The sequence below is a fragment of the Dromiciops gliroides genome, chromosome 1 (genome assembly GCF_019393635.1).
Source record: "Dromiciops gliroides isolate mDroGli1 chromosome 1, mDroGli1.pri, whole genome shotgun sequence".
Classification (NCBI taxonomy): Eukaryota; Metazoa; Chordata; class Mammalia; order Microbiotheria; family Microbiotheriidae; genus Dromiciops; species Dromiciops gliroides.
Window position 1 is genome coordinate 84,318,822 of NC_057861.1, and position 16,053 is coordinate 84,334,874.

Here is a 16,053-nt window from a genome sequence, read left to right on the forward strand (position 1 = left end):
CCATTATTCATTCTTCTAAGGGACCTTAAAGATAATAGAATCATAAATTTAGAGACGGAAAGGACCCCAGAGGTTATCTTGTCTGACCTTTAAAGAATAAGAAAATTGAGGCCTGAAGAGGTTAAAGATGATTCATTACCATCTGTCTAGCTCGCTGTTGGGAAGTTAGGTGATGCAATGGATAGAGTACTGGGCCAGGAGTCATAATCTGGCCTCAGACATGTACTAGCTGTGTGTCCCTGGTCAAGTCACTTTACCCTGTTTGCCTCAGTTTCTCCATCTGTAAAACTGAGATGGAAAAAGAAATGTCAAAACTTCTATAATATCTTTTCTGATAAAAATCCTAAATAGGGTCATAAAGAGTCAGACAACAATAACAACCACCTCTCTGTTACAGCACCCTAAGGACCATGGGGTCTTTCTATCTGACTTGCAGCTGAAACCTCCTATATATGTATCATCTCTCCTTGCAATATATAATGTGAGCTCCTGAAGATCAAACTGTCTTGGGTTTGTTTTTGGTTTTTTTTGTACACAAAGTGCTTAGCACGTGGGAAGCCCCTAAAATGCCTTATATCATTCATTCATTCATTCATTCATTCATTCATTCATTCATTCATTCATTCATTCACTGGCTTGCTCTGGGTTACACAGCTACTAAACAGTTCAGAGCCTCTAAATACAAAGCCAATACTCTTTGTCACTGTACTGATGTTGCCCCAGTCCCCTTTACAACATGCAGAAATCACTCCTTGGGTCAAATCCAGTGATTTCTAAGGCTGTTTCCAGCCCTGAGATGCCACATTTCTAAGATCCCCTCTGCATCTCTCCCCCTTTCTCCAGCTCCCTGGATTTGGTGCAGCCACAGAGGGGAGCCACCACCCTGGAGTCTGCCTGCAGAGGCATGCTGGGAAGGGTAACCCCCCTCACGGGAGAATCTGAGGAAGCAGCAGGGCCCTGTCTGTGCTGGTGAGCCGTGATGCAGGAAGGAGTCTTCCCTGAGTGACTCCTGCTGAGGGGGACCCTGGGAGGCCGTCTGGAGGTAGGGGTTCCATATATGCATGTGCTTTTCTTACAGTGTCTCTTAGCTCCTGCTCTGGGGGCGGGCGATGTTGCCAGGATACTCGATGAAATCACAGTTCCCACACAGCTCAGCTTTTGACACGAGTCCTCCCACGCTTTGAGGAATTCAGGAGATGCTCAGCTAAAATCAGCCCCTAAACACAGCCAGCTTCCAGGTTCCCAAGGGAGCAGGCCCTGGCCGCCTTGTTGCTCATCATCTCTCTTTTTTCACTCATCTCATCCCTTGTCTTCTTTACCTTATCTCCCTGACTCTCTATAAGAAATAATCAGATCATAAATTTGTAATTAGTGGGGATTTCTAATCCAAACTCCTCATTTTACAGGGGAGAAAAGAGGCCCAGAAAGGCTGATTTGCCCAAGGACACATAGGTGGTAACAGAACCAGAATATGAACCCACACCCTCTAACTCCAAATTCAAGTCTTTCCAGTGTGCTTACTTTGGTAGAGTAGAAAGAATGTTCGAACAGAAATCAGGAGACCTGGGTCCCCGTCCCCCCTCAGCCATGGCCTTTGGCCAATCACTTAAACACTTAACATCTGTTAAGTGAAAGAAAGTTAGTTGACACCCACAATATTTCCTGGCTTCAACATTCTATGATTATTCCTCTCTGTGAGATATCTGGGCCCAGACCCCTCTCTGCTTCTTAAGAAATTGCTCATCCCTGTCTTGAAGCTATATATTCTGTTACACTCGGATCACCAGAACTGAGGCCCATCCTGCTAATCCTAGAAGAGGCTCACATAACAAGCCTGCCCTGGGTCCTGGAGCCTTGCTTATCTACAAGGATTAGAAGCATTACCACTATATCAATTACCACTGTCATAAAACATCTGAATCTTGCATCCTCTCTCTCCTTCCAGTTCCCCCTCTTTTGCCACACACTCTTTAGCTCCTAAGTGGTCATCTTCTAACTCAGAAAAGAAAAGAGAAAATACCAAGCCTGGGTCAGCTCATGATTCCCTGGTCCCCCTTTCTTACCTCTTCCCCAGCAGCCATTCATCACTCTACCAAGGCCTCTTCGGAGGCAGCTAAGTGGCACACTGGCCCTGGAGTCAAGAGGACCTGAGTTCAAATCCACTCCCAGACACTTGACACTTACTAGCTGTGTGACCCTGGGAAAGTCATTTAACCCCCATTCTCTCCAGTCCTCCTGATGTATATCTTGCCATTGGACTCAGATGTCTCTGGAGGAGACAGTGAGGCTGGTACCTTTGCACAGCCCTCCCTCACTTAAATCCAATTCACTGCAAGTCATGACATCACCTCCTGATGTCATGGTCCTCTTCAAGAAGGAAGGACAAACAACAACAAGGCCTTCACCTCTACCACCTCCTCCTCTGATTGGGAACTACTTTAGGTTTAATGGCAACTAAACCTTCTAACCTAATCTTTAACTGTTCTTCCCCTGGCCCTCATAGGATTTATAATTGAATAGGGTTGTTTTGTTTTTTGTTTTTTGTTTTTTTTTTGTTTTTGTTTTTGTGGGGCAATCGGGGTTAAGTGACTTGCCCAGGGTCACACAGCTAGTAATTGTTAAGTGTCAGGCCAGATTTGAACTCAGGTCCTCCTGAATTCAGGGACAGTGCTCTATCCACTATGCCACCTAGCTGCCCCTAATTGAATAGGGTTTTAAAGAGCATCTAACCCAACTTCCTCAGTATATAGATAAGGAAACTGAGGTCCACAGTGGGGCGCTGTCTTTTCCAGGTTCACCTGCAGTGAGTGGAAACAGCTTGGGATGCTGAAGGATTTAGAGTGGGGGGGCAAGGGTAGGGTGAGGAAGGGGAAGGGAGACACAGGCATACTTCCTGGTAGATGACTCCTTCCCTATCTCTCATCATGAGGGGACAGCTGTAAGAGATAACAAGTATTTACAATTACATGACAGTATTTAGGAGGGAAAAATAAATAAATGACCTTGGAGCTGGTAAATGTTGATTGGTGGTTTAGGAGACCAGTCAGAAAACTGTAAGCAGGGTGGCATGGAAAGAGTCAATCACTGCAGTGACAGGATGTTCTGGGTGTGCATCCAAGCAAAATTAAAAAATAAATTCCGGTAAGATTAGAGAGGGAGAGTTAGGGTGGGTGGAGTCAGGGAGCCATGAAAATTCATTTTTGACTTGGCATAGGATCAGAGGCAGTGGCCTAGGAATGGGTGTGAAATAGAGATGGGCAGTAGAGGAGGTCTATGAATGACCTGGTCACTAGCACCAACTGTTCTCCAGAAAAACTCAGTATAACAGTGTGTACTGAGCTCTGTCAGTCATTTTTCAGTCGTCTGACTCTTCACGACCCCATTTCAGGTTTCCTTGGCAGAGATATTGGAGTGATTTGCCATTTCCTGCTCCAGCTCATTTGCCAGATAAGGAAACTGAGGCAAACAGAGTGAAGTAATTTGCCAACAGTCACACAGTTAGAGGCTTGATTTGAACTCACAATGTTGAGTCTTCCTGAATTCAGGCCAGACACCCTATCCACTGTGCCCCCTAGATGTCTGAGCTATTGTGAAAGTTTGGGTGATGAGCTTCTATCAGGGCATCTGAATCATGGGCTTGGAGTTCCTCTGTTTCAAGCAGAAATTAGCCTGGTCAAAAGGCCATAGAGAATCATGGGAAAGATAGATAATGACCTTCATACAGCACTGGCACTTAACCAAGGGTTTATAGTCACCTACTTTACCAGTCTCTCTTCCCCCAGTAGAGGTGAAGGGGAAAGAAATTATATTAATATTTCAACTACTAATTGGCACTAATAGGCACTATCATGATCCCATTCAATAACAAGAATCCCAAGTTGAGTGGTCCCATGCTTGGCCTGATGATTATGTACATGTACCCTGTTGAATGGAAGTGCCAAGTAAATACCAAGCTCTCTGTGGTTCAGGCAGAAGGAGACCTCTCACCCCTCAGCTCCACTTCTCTCTTTGGGGAGAGTTCCAAGTCAGTATCTACAGGGTTTAAACTGTTGTGATTTTACTCAATCAGAATCAGTCAACAAGCATTTATCAATTACTTGTGCCAGGCACAGTGCTAAGTTCTGGGGAGACAAGGAAAATCAAAACACAGTCGCCTCCCTGAAGGAACTCGTAGTCTAATGGGGGAAGAGAACATGTAAATAACTAGGTATCGTAAAGAATTAATTGTGATTTGAGGTTTTTATCACCCCATCTTTTGGCTAGAATTTTTAAAAACCTGGCGCACACACTGTCCCGGGGCTCAGGCGCCTCACCTCCCCAATGGAGTGGTGCTCCACCCACTGGTTGTAGCCAGAGGATTTTATATTCATTTGATCATGGACATCACTGGGAGCCACTGGAGATTATTTCATATGTGGCCTGACATGGGTAGAGCTGTGCTTTAGGAAAATCACTTTGGCAGCTGAGGGGACAGTAGATTAATGGGGAGAGATGAATTAGAAGGCTATCACTATAGTGTAGATGAGGGCTTGCTCCAGGGTGGTGACTATATGAATATATAGAAGGGATGAGTTATTGTTGTTTGTCCTTCATTCTCAAAGAGGACCATGACATCTGGAGGTGATGTCATGACTTGCAGTGAATTGGATTTAAGTGAGGGAGGACTGTGCAAAGTCACCAACCTCACTCCCTCCTCCTGAGCCATCTGGGTCCAATGGAGATGGCCCTGGATGTTTGAGAGAATTGGGGTTAAATGACTTTCCCAGGGTCACACAGCTAGTAAGTGTCTGAACTGAGATTTGAAATCAGATCCTCTTAACTTTGGGGTCAGTGTTCTATCCACTGTGCCACCTAGCTGCCTCCCAGAAGGGATATGAGAAATGTAATGAAACCACAAGATTTGGCAGTAAATTGAATATGTGAGAGAATATGTGAGATTAGACTGAGGACTTAAGGATGACCTCAAAGCTATAAGTCTCAATGATGGGGAGGATGATGATACCTTTAACAGAGCAGGGAGGGGAATTTGTATTTATATAGTACCTACTATGTGCCAGGCACAGTGCTAAGTGCTTTACAAATAATTCCCATTTTACAGCTGACAAAACTGTAAGAGGCAAACAGGTTAAGTGTGTTGTTCAGGGTCATGCAGCTAGTTAAATATATGAGGCTAAACTTGAACTTAGATCTTCCTGACTCCAGTCCTAGAGTTCTATCACAGTACCCTGATGCTTTTAGAAGATGGTTGGGATGGGGGCAAAATTCTTGACATAAATTCAATTTTAAAGCAAGCAATATATAATGAAACTTCTATTAAATGCCTTTGTGCTTGATACTTCTAGTGCCCAGACAAGTACATCAGATACTCCACATCCAGGAGTTTCATGGGAGGAAAAGAAAAAATAATAATTTGAGCCACTAAGATTTCTAAGTTTAAAGAATTGGGGTTCTGGATCACCCATCTAAAGAAATGTCCAGCGAACCAAAGAGGTAAATTGGCTACCAGAATCCCTCTCAGTTAATGAGAGGTCATACAATCTACCACCTATAAGGACCGAATATGCCAGGTACAAAATCCCCACAAGCAAGTCACCTCACTTCTCTCAGTTTCCTTATCTGTAAAATGACTCTCAGGTTCCTCCTCTGTAAAATGGGTATAAAAATTCTTAAAGAAGATATTGTAGGGGCAGCTAGGTGGCGCAGTGGATAGAGCACTGGCCCTGGAGTCAGGAGTACCTGAGTTCAAATCCGACCTCAGACACTTAACACTTACTAGCTGTGTGACCCTGGGCAAGTCACTTAACCCCAATTGCCTCACTAAAAAAAAAAAAAAAGATATAGTTCAGATCTGAAAAGCCCATGTTAAAAAAAAAAAGAATTGATAAATTGGAATATATGCAAAAAAGGACAAGCAGGGTGGCTGAAAATCACATAAAGCCCTAAGGCTTTATGGAGAATGGGTTGAAAGAATTGGGATAGGGGCAGCTAGGTGGTACAATGGATAGAGCACTGGCCCTGGAGTCAGGAGGACCTGAGTTCAAATCCAGCCTCAGACACTTGACACTTACTAGCTGTGTGACCATGGGCAAGTCACTCAACCCCAATTGCCTCACCAAACAAACAACAACAACAAAAAAAAAAAACAAAGAAAGAATTAGGATAAGTAGCCTAGAGAGAAGACTCAACAGCTATGTCTTACCTATGAGATGGCTTGTTGTGAAGAAGAGGGATTAAAAATGACAATGGCTAACTGTTATATACCACCCACTATGTGCCAGATACTTTATAAATAATATCTCATTTGATCCTTACAACCATCTGGGTGCCATTATGATTTCAATTTTACAGTTGAGGAAACTGAGACAAACAGAAGTTAAGTGACTTGCCCAGGATCACTCAGTAAGGATCTGAGACTGGATTTGGACTCAGATCTTCCTGACTCCACTCTACCCACTGTACCACCTAGCTTCTTGGCTGCAGAGGGCAGATTTATTGTTGTTGTTCATCCTTCATTCTCAAAGAGGACCAGTGACACCACAAAGGTGATATCTTGATGGGTAGAATTGGTAGAGGAAGTCGAAACAGTGCCGATTTAGTCTTAATGCAAGTAACAACCTCCTAATAATTAGAGCTGTCCAACAAATGGAATGGGTAGCCTGGGGAGGTAATGGGCTCTGTGGTGCTGGAGGTCTTCAAACAGAGATCAAATGACTGCTTGTCAAAGATGTCGCTTTTGGCATTCCTGTTTATATACTGCATAGCGTGTGAAGTCCCCATGAATGCTGCAGTTTGAGGATTCTGTGATTTTCTGATTCTGTAGAACAGTCTGCTCCTAGAGTTAATGGGTCCTCATGACCACTTTGGGGGGATCTGGTAGAGGGCCTTCCTTGTTTGGATACTGATAAGACTAGGTATCTTGTGACTGTAGCTTCACTGCTTAAGCAACGGAAGAAATAAACACACCTCTGGATCAAAGTTTGGGAGAAGGCAGGGAAAGGTACATGAACATGCAGTTGTTTGTTTAAAAAGCCAATCCTAATGCTGGCTCTTGCTTCAGTGTGCATGCCCCTTGTCCTTTGACTTGATTCTCTGCGATTCACTCATTTTAACCTAGTAAGTATGGGTACGGAACAAGTTGAGAATATACAATTCTGTCGGTCCCCAGAAAACAATGGCAGATGATGCTAAGATAGATAAGTGAAGCATTTATGAAAAACTTGCTATGTGCCATGCACTATGCTAAATTCTAACAGACGAATCCTTTCCCTAAAAAAGCTTACTTGCTAATTGGGAAAGATACAATACAAAGGGCAGCAAAAGAACAAGAAAGGAGGTGGGTGAGGGAGCAAGAAGAGGTGGGGAGGGAACCCAGCCCTGGACAAAGCAGCCAGTGGGGAGGTAGAGCAGACCATAGAGTGAGCCCAAAGTGAAGTAAGCAATATAACTGGAGCAAACACAGGTAAGGACTCATCAATTATTAAAGAGACTGATGGGTAAATGATCCAAATTCCTCTCCAACCCCAACATCCCAATCTTTCAAGGTGAAATTAATGACGGGTAAGATGGTCAACATGGTAGAAAGAATAATGTACTTAAAACCATAAGTTGTGAACATTGGGAAGGAATTTAGGCATCACCTGGTCTGGTGTTCCAGTGGATAGTGCTGGAACTAGAGTCAGGAAAACCTGAGTTCAAATCCAGCCTCAAATACTTCCTAGTTCTGTGACCCTGGGCAAGTCACTTAACCTCTATCTGCCTTAGTTTCCACAGCTGATAATAATAGCACATACCTCCCAGGGTTGTTGTGAGGATCAAGTGATATTATACTAGTTAAAGCCCTTAACACGGTGCTTGAGACATAGTAGGCACCATAGAAATGCTTGATCCTTTCCTTTATAAATAAAGAAACTGAAGCCCGGAGGAGAAATACCATTTATAATATCATGCAGTGTCTAAGAGCTCAAACTAGAACCCAGAGCCAAGATTCTTTCTACTTACTATATCACAACTCCCATTACATCTCAGCTCAGAGGGAAAATCATTTTCCATCATCAAGACCTTGCAGCCTCTGGTGCTGTTGTTTTTCTGTAATTAAGATCTCACTTCGAATTATAGTATTTTAAATTGGACAGGACTTTTAGAGATTGTTTAATCCAAGCCCCACATTTTACAGAAGAGGAAATCAAAGCCCAGGGAAAAGAAGTGAGCTGTACAAGGACAGAGTTATGCCAATATACCTTCTTAGAGCTTGATAGCGTACTGCTTTGCAAATAGCAAAGGTTTAATAATAAATGTTCATAGAAAGAAGGAACCTTGATCCTTGTCCAAGGTCACCCAACTGGTAAATGTCCTAAGTCACAGTTTGAACCCAGGGCCTCTGACTCTAAATCCTGGCCTCTTCTGAGTATACCAGGCTGCAGCAAAAGGGAATTAGTCTTTTTCTTTTCCTTATTCCCAGGAATAAATGGTTTTTGAGATAAACAGTCCCCCCTGGTGATTAGCTGTGATTAATGGAAAAAAACGATTTCAGAAGGGGAAGATGTTCTGTTCACTAGAGGCTTGGACACAAGAGCATTTTTAGTTATTTGGAATGAATGTGCCACTCATGGAAGAAGATCTCATTGTTGACTAGGTGCCTTTTCGGCCTGGAAATTGGTTTCTAACAGTCAGCAATGCCTTCACTCAGCGGGGTGTCTGCTAATCTCTGGTTGGATGAATATGGAAGTTGGCTGGAGAGGCCTGCTGGTTTTAAAAGGCACAGATCCCACCTGACCTCAATGTTCAAGGAGAGGAGGGATGGCTCTCTTCAATCACGTTGCTCCTCCGGGTGGAAACTTCTTAGCGCTAATGGAGGAAGCAGTAGGGTGTACGAAAAAAAAAACAACCATAAGACTAAGGACAACTAAGCTTGGATTCCAGTCTCTGAGCTTCCATTAACTCAGTCTGTGACCTCAGGCAAGTTAATTCCCGATTCGGAGACTCAGTTTCTTCCTCTGTCAAGTAAGAGGATTAAATGAGATGATTTCTAAATTCCTTTCTCGCTCTGACATTCTAAATTCTAAACCTTCCCAGCTCTGACACTCAGTGCTCTTGACGTCCCTCCCAACTCTTTGTCTGTAGCATATGTTCTTCTCATATTCTCTGTTTCAAGGCCCTTTCCAAATTAGACATTCATTGCTCTATATCCTAAGTCCCCTCCCAGTTCTGACATTCCATATTCTAACATTCTGTCCTCTATGGTCCTTTAAGAGGTAGCTAGGTAGCAATGCTGGCCCTGGACTTTAGAAGACCCGAGTCCAAATCCGGCCTCCAACACAGACTAGCTGTGTGACCCTGGACAACTTATTTAATTTCTATTTGCCTCAGTCTCCTCCATTGTAAAATGGAGAGAATAATAGCACCTACCCTGGAGAGTTATTGGGACGATCAAATGAGAATGTTTTAAAGTGAGTAGCACAGTGCTTGGCACACTGTGTTTATTCCCTTTCTTCTCCACCTTCCCTTGCTTTTCAAGCTCTGATATCTATGCTCTGTGTTCTAAAGCTCCATTCTAACTCTGACATTCTCTTAAAAAATACAGGCAAAAAGGTTTATCATTCTATTTTTATAAGCTTATTTAACATTTTATTTTGGTTTTAAAATCTAAAAGGTATTTGCATGTTTTATGGTGGGGGAACTCCCATCTCCCTAAGTTTTGAAAAGTCCTTTTCCAACAACCCTGCTGTGAGGAAAGTAATGCAAAAACTATTCTTTCCATTTGCTATTTCAAAGGAATATTCCTGTTTGCCCATCTCTACCATCTTCCTCCTCATTCTGGTCTTCGTAAGTATTGGAAATGGACCCTGTCCCTTGCCTATCTTCATCCTCTGGACCTATATTAGTCAATTCCTTCCTCAAGGATTGAGTTGGTCTGGGTTTCTGCTAGGGCAGGTAGACAAGAGAACACTGGTTCATACGTTCCTCAGAGACTCAGTAAATTTGTTCTGCCTTGGAGGAGACTGATATGAATGGTTTTTTTTCCAGGGCCCAGACCAGCTATATCTATAGATTTTCAGTAGGACAGGGTAAGATATGCCCATTCTGAATCTTGGTCCAAGCAGCAAGTTCACCAGGCATGGTGTTTACACCACCAAGGACTAAGGCAAAGGAAGCTGTTCTTGGAAGGATTTAAAATAGAACCTTACAAGGACACACTGGGGCATTCTCTGGGCTATACCACATACAGAAGTATTTATAAAGTGCTAAGGGTGGGGTCATACTAGGATGTCAACCAATTTGCTAACCAAAAGTTAAAGAATCACTAAAAGTATTGCTAATACTGATTGGTCTACCTTAAGTCCCTCCCACCTCCAGCCCACCGTTCACTCATCTGTCAAACTGATCTTCCTAAAGCAAAGTTCTGACCATCTCACCCTCTCCCATCTATCAACTCCAATAACTCTCTATTGCCTCCAGGATCAAATATAAAATCCACTGTCTTTTAAAGCTTCCATAACCAAGGCCCTTCCTACTTTTCCAGTCTTCTTGCTCCTCATTCCTCTGCCCACGCCTGAATTTTTGTTTTGTTTTGTTTTTGTGGGGCAATGAGGGTTAAGTGACTTGCCCAGGGTCACACAGCTAGTAAGTGTCAAGTGTCTGAGGTCACATTTGAACTCAGGTCCTCCTGAATCCAGGGCTAGTCCACTGCGCCACCTAGCTGCCCCCCGCGCCTGAATTTGAACCCAGTACTTCCTGGCTTACAAGCCAGGAAGCTCTCTATCCATTATGCCTGGACTGCCTCACATTACTACCACTAAAACAAAATAATAATAATACATTTTAAGTGTTTTACTGTCTATATAGCATGTTCCTCATAGCAACCAAGTGCGGAAGTATGAAGCCTGTTTTCCAGATAAGGAAACAGATCCAAAGAGTTTACATGAATTAGTCAGTCACACATCTATTACTCCAGATTTGGAACTCAAACCAAGAACTCAACATCCAATGAACCATGAGTCAAAGGGTCATCTTTGGTGTGTCTCTTGTTTGGTGAGATTTTTGTTTGCCCAAGACTTTCTAAGATGTGTCAGTGTTTCAAGACTAGAATACAATGGCAAACAATGCCTCAGATGCATTATTAGGTTCTGTTTCCTCTAACTTTGGAGGAAACTGGGCAGATCATTTCACCTATTGGATATAGGCATACCTCAGAGATATTTTGAATTTGGTTCCAGACCACTACTATAAAGCAATTATCATAATAAAATGAGTCACACTAGTTTTTTTGGTTTCTTAGTTCCTTGTGTTTGCATTATACTGTAACCTATTAAGTGTGCTGTAGTATTATGTCTAAAAACAATGTACATACCTTAATTAAAAATACTTTATTGGGATCCAAGACAACTCTGAAGGACTTATGAAAAATGCAATCCATCTCTAAAGAAAGAACTGATAGTATCTGAATACAGATTGAAGCATAATTTTTTAAGTTCCTTTTTCTGAAGCTTTTGTCTGTTTTTTTTCACAACCTGACTAATGTGGAAATGTTTTTTCATGACTACATATGTATAACTTATATTGAATTGCTTGAGTTCTTAAGGGGGGAGTGGAAAAGAGAATTTGTAACACAAAGTTTTAAAAATTGATGTTAAAATTTGTTTTTACATGTCATTTGTGAAAAAATAAAATTCTAAATAAATGGAAAAATTCAGATAAAAAACACTTTATTGCTAAAAATGCTCTCATCTGAGTCTTCAGTGAATCATAATCTTTTTGCTAATGGTAGGTCTTGCCTCAATGTTGATGGCTGCTGGTGGATCAGGGTGGTGGTTGCTAAAGGTTGGGGCGGCTGTAGCCATTTCTTAAAATAAGTGTGGGGACCAATTTTTAATTGGGGAGTGTTAGCTAAGCAGCTCGCCGCAATATTGGAGCAAGCCTCCCTCAAAACAGAACAGGATTTATTTTAACAAGAATGAACTTAAAAAAAACAAACACAAACAGGTCAGTAGGATTAAGGGAAAGGAAATAAAATGAGGAAAGGGACATTATACAACCTGAGAAAATACCACCACCCAGGAATCAGCTGAGAACACCCAGCAGAATGTATGTTGCCTTCCAGGTTCCACCTAGAATGCCCAATTCTCTGCCCCCAATTCCAGAAAACCCCATACTGCCCCAGCCAATGGAATGGCCGCTCTGACAGTCACATGACTGACCTCACTAGGCTTCTAATCATTATAATTTTGCCAGGCCCATGTAGGCATCTGTGAGTGGTGATGACTGAGGTGCCAGCGCTATGGCAATGGCTATAACCAGTGGGTGCAGTTTGCGGAGCCCCAGGCCAGTACCACATAATTGAGGCATAAAAACCTCAATTAATAATTAATTCTTTTTTTTTTTTTTTGGTGAGGCAATTGGGGTTAAGTGACTTGCCCATGGTCACACAGCTAGTAAGTGTTAAGTGTCTGAGGCCGTGTTTGAACTCAGGTCCTCCTGAATCCTGGGCCAGTGCTTTATCCACTGAGCCATCTAGCTGCCCCAACAATTAATTCTTTACATAAGACAACAATGGAGTTTGCCACATCAATTGAGTCTTCCTTTGGTCTGAATACTTAGAGGCCATTGTAGCATTATTAATTGGCCTGATTTCAATATTGTTTTGTATAGAACTGAAATGACTAAACAACGACAAAAAAGGAGAAGGAAAGAGATGGAAAACAGGCTGTCAATGGAGCAGTCAGAACACACACATTTATTGATTGTCACCTAAATGGGCTCAGTTCATGACACCCCCAAGCAATTACAGTAGTAACTTCAAAGATCACTGACCACAGATTTCTGTAACAGATATAATAATAATGAAAGTTTGAAATTTTGCAAAAATTACCAAAATGTGACACAGAGACATGGTGTGAGCACATACTATTGGGAAAAAATGATATTGACACAAGTAGCGGTACATGCATTAGAGTTGACACAAACCATCAATTCATAAAATAAAAAACCAAAAAAACACAATATCTGCAAAGCATAATAAAGAAAAACACAATAAAATAAGGTATGACTGCAATTGATTTTGTAACATGGTAGGGGAGATTGTTTGATTTACTCAACCCAGTCACCCCACTACACTTACATTAATTAATAAGATGCCCTTGTACCTTCATGATGTGAAAACTATTTCAATCCTAGGCTCTTGTTTCAATAAATCATAGGTTTTAGACTAAGTATGAAAAGGATAGGCTGAGTTAACCAGGTCACATCCTAGGAATCACCTATAAATTATCCAGTTAGTTTGGACCAAAGTCATCTGAAGGGTTGAAGCCATTCGTGTAAAACCTCTGAGAAGGAACTAATTGAGGCTTTCACCTTTGCCCGGGTCTCCTCTCCTCTCCTCTCCTCTCTTTTATCCAAAGGAAAACCTGGGGAGCTTTGAAGGGTCTGGAGGATGCCGGACTTCCCATCTTCCCATTCATTTCCTAGCAGCCTCCTTTGATCAGCTGATAGCAGTGTATGCATTAGGAGTCAAGGACAAACTGGAAACAGGTTGACAGGTCATCAAGGAACCCAGCAAAGAAACTCCATCACCCTTAAGTGTAACTTCTCTAGTACTTCAGGAAGCAGGAGAAAGGACTTCCTGCCACCACAAAGTTTACTCTGTGTGTCCTTAAACTCGAGCCCATTTCCCCCTAGATCTCGTATATTCTTGTGGACGAGTTTATCACAGACTTTCGGTGGATTATTTTGTACTGACTGTTCTTACCACACCACCTTAGTAAATAGTCCCTTCCTAAAACCAAGTAAGGCAGGATGATTAAAATTATTCTCAACTGAGTCTTGGGGGAAACTGTACTAATGAGGGCTCAAGGGAATGGCATTAGAGGATCCCCTCAGACTCTTCCAAGGAATACTTGGAAGAGTCAGGAGGAGATATGGCTTTGTTCTGGCACCTGAGACTTTTCTGTTAGAGTGGAAGCTGCGATAAGGCTCCTCAGAGCCACATTATATAGGATACATCATATAGACTACATTATATATGCTAAATTATAGAAAGATAGAATCATGGATTTCGAGTTGATAGGACTTTAAAGATAATCACATCTAAATACCTCCTTCAATGGGGGAGGCAAGCCAAGGTTCATGGGACTGAAATGACTTATCCAAGGTCACATAGCTAGTGAGTGAAAGAGCAAAGACTTGAACCCAGGCCCTTTGACTCCAAATCCTGTGCTCTTCTAATTAAATGATGTTTTGTTTGATTCCTATAGATCCTGGTAATAGTATATAAATGGTATAGGTATACATATATGTGTGTATGTATGTATATATATTTGTGTATGTGTATATGTGTGTATATACCCATATATGTGCCATATATGTACATGTGTGTGTGCTATAAATACCATACATTTATATGGTATAAACAAAAAGTGCTCAATAATGTGTTGAGGGACCCTGAAACCTTCGCAGGGGGTAGTATTGGTAAGTAGAGCCCAAACTGAGTTGATCAATGCCTTAACAATAGCTCATAAGTGATCTAAACCAAGTAGATCTCAGGGAGATAGACCAAAGTGTTGCCCAGAACATTGAAACCAGAAATTTAGGAACCAAGCAGACAAGAATGAACAAAACAGGTGATGAGACTGAAGACCACAGCTTGGTGGAGAGATATCCCTCAGTCATAGCCTGCCCTTCCTATGTAGGTAGGCCCCATGAAACTCACTGAAATATAGAGATTCCAAAGCTTCAGGGAAGCAGGTAAATACAGACAAACTAATAACTCCCTAACACTGCCAGAATATGGGCTTCTTAATGTCCTGTGGATTCCTTCAGTATTGGAATGTCTGCTTGGCAGTCAGTTTACCCATTCATCAGTGCCCTCAGATCTGAAGGTGCCCTAGTCGGGTTCTTGTTTATTTTTCATTTTTTGGGAGGAGGAAGAAGAGGAGGTGGTGCTGGTGGAAGAGGAGGAAGAGGAGAGGAGGAGAAAGTGGAGGAAAAGAAGGAAGAAGAGGAAGAGGAATAAGAGGAGGAGGAGGATGAAGCATTTATTTAAGGCTTTAAGGTTGACAATGTGCTATACATAGGTTATCTCATCCTCACAAGGACCCTGGGAGGTAGGCACTATTGTTATTCCCATTTCACAGATGAGAAACCTGAGACAGAGATTAACTGATTTACCAAGAACTACACAGGTATTAAATATCTCAGGCAAGATTTGGACTCAGGTCTTCCTGATTTCCAGTCCAATCTCTACCCAGTAACTTAGAATCTAATTGTCTCTTCTTAACATCATTTGTAAAATGAAAAGGTGAACTGCGTAAATTCTTTAGTGCCTTATAGATTACAATCCAGGGCATCTAGGTGACACAGACTGCCAGGCCTGACATCAGGAAGACTCATCTTCCTCAGTTCAAATCTGGCCTCAGATACTTAGTAGCTGTGTGACCCTGGGCAAGTAACAACCCTGTTTGCCTCAGTTTCCTCATCTGGAAAATAATCTGGAGAAGGAAATGGAAAACCATTCTCATATCTCCACCAAGAAAACCCCAAATGGGGTTATGGAGAGTCAGACACAACTGAAAAGTAACAACAAAAGCTCACAATCCTATGATCCTCCTTGCTACAGAAAAGTGGATTTTTACTTTGCATGAGGAAACACTTCCCAATATGTAGAGCTGCCCTTCAAAGAGAATGCGCTATCCAATAAAGTAGTGAGTGCCCTCTCACTGAAACTGTTCAAAAAGTTCACTTCTGAATTTCCTTCTATGAGATTCCATGCTCTTTGAAAGCAAGGACTATCTTTTATATACTCCATACCAAATAGGCCAATGCTAAACTCACAAAATCTTAGGACTGTGGAATCAAAAGTCTAAAAAAATGCGTTTAAGCTTTTTAAGCACAAGAATCAATACTGCCAGAATAAGAAGAAAAGTTATTGATTTGGTGGAAAAAAAAAAACCTTTGCATCAGACATCACTGATGAAAGTCTGATATTCAAAATCCATAAAGAATTGACCCAAATATATTACTGAGTCATTTCCCAGTGGACCAGTGGTCAAAGTATAAGAATAG

The 16,053-nt window shown here is 41.9% G+C and overlaps 1 long non-coding RNA gene across 1 annotated transcript in view; it reads left to right on the top strand.

Annotated features, from left to right (window-relative positions):
* The first annotated feature begins 938 nt into the window (after positions 1-938).
* LOC122736194 overlaps positions 939-16,053 on the top strand; it is a 49,855-nt gene continuing 34,740 nt past the window's right edge. Inside the window, exon 1 of the long non-coding RNA XR_006354173.1 lies at positions 939-1,042. This is a non-coding gene — a long non-coding RNA (uncharacterized LOC122736194). The remainder of the gene's footprint in view (positions 1,043-16,053) is intronic.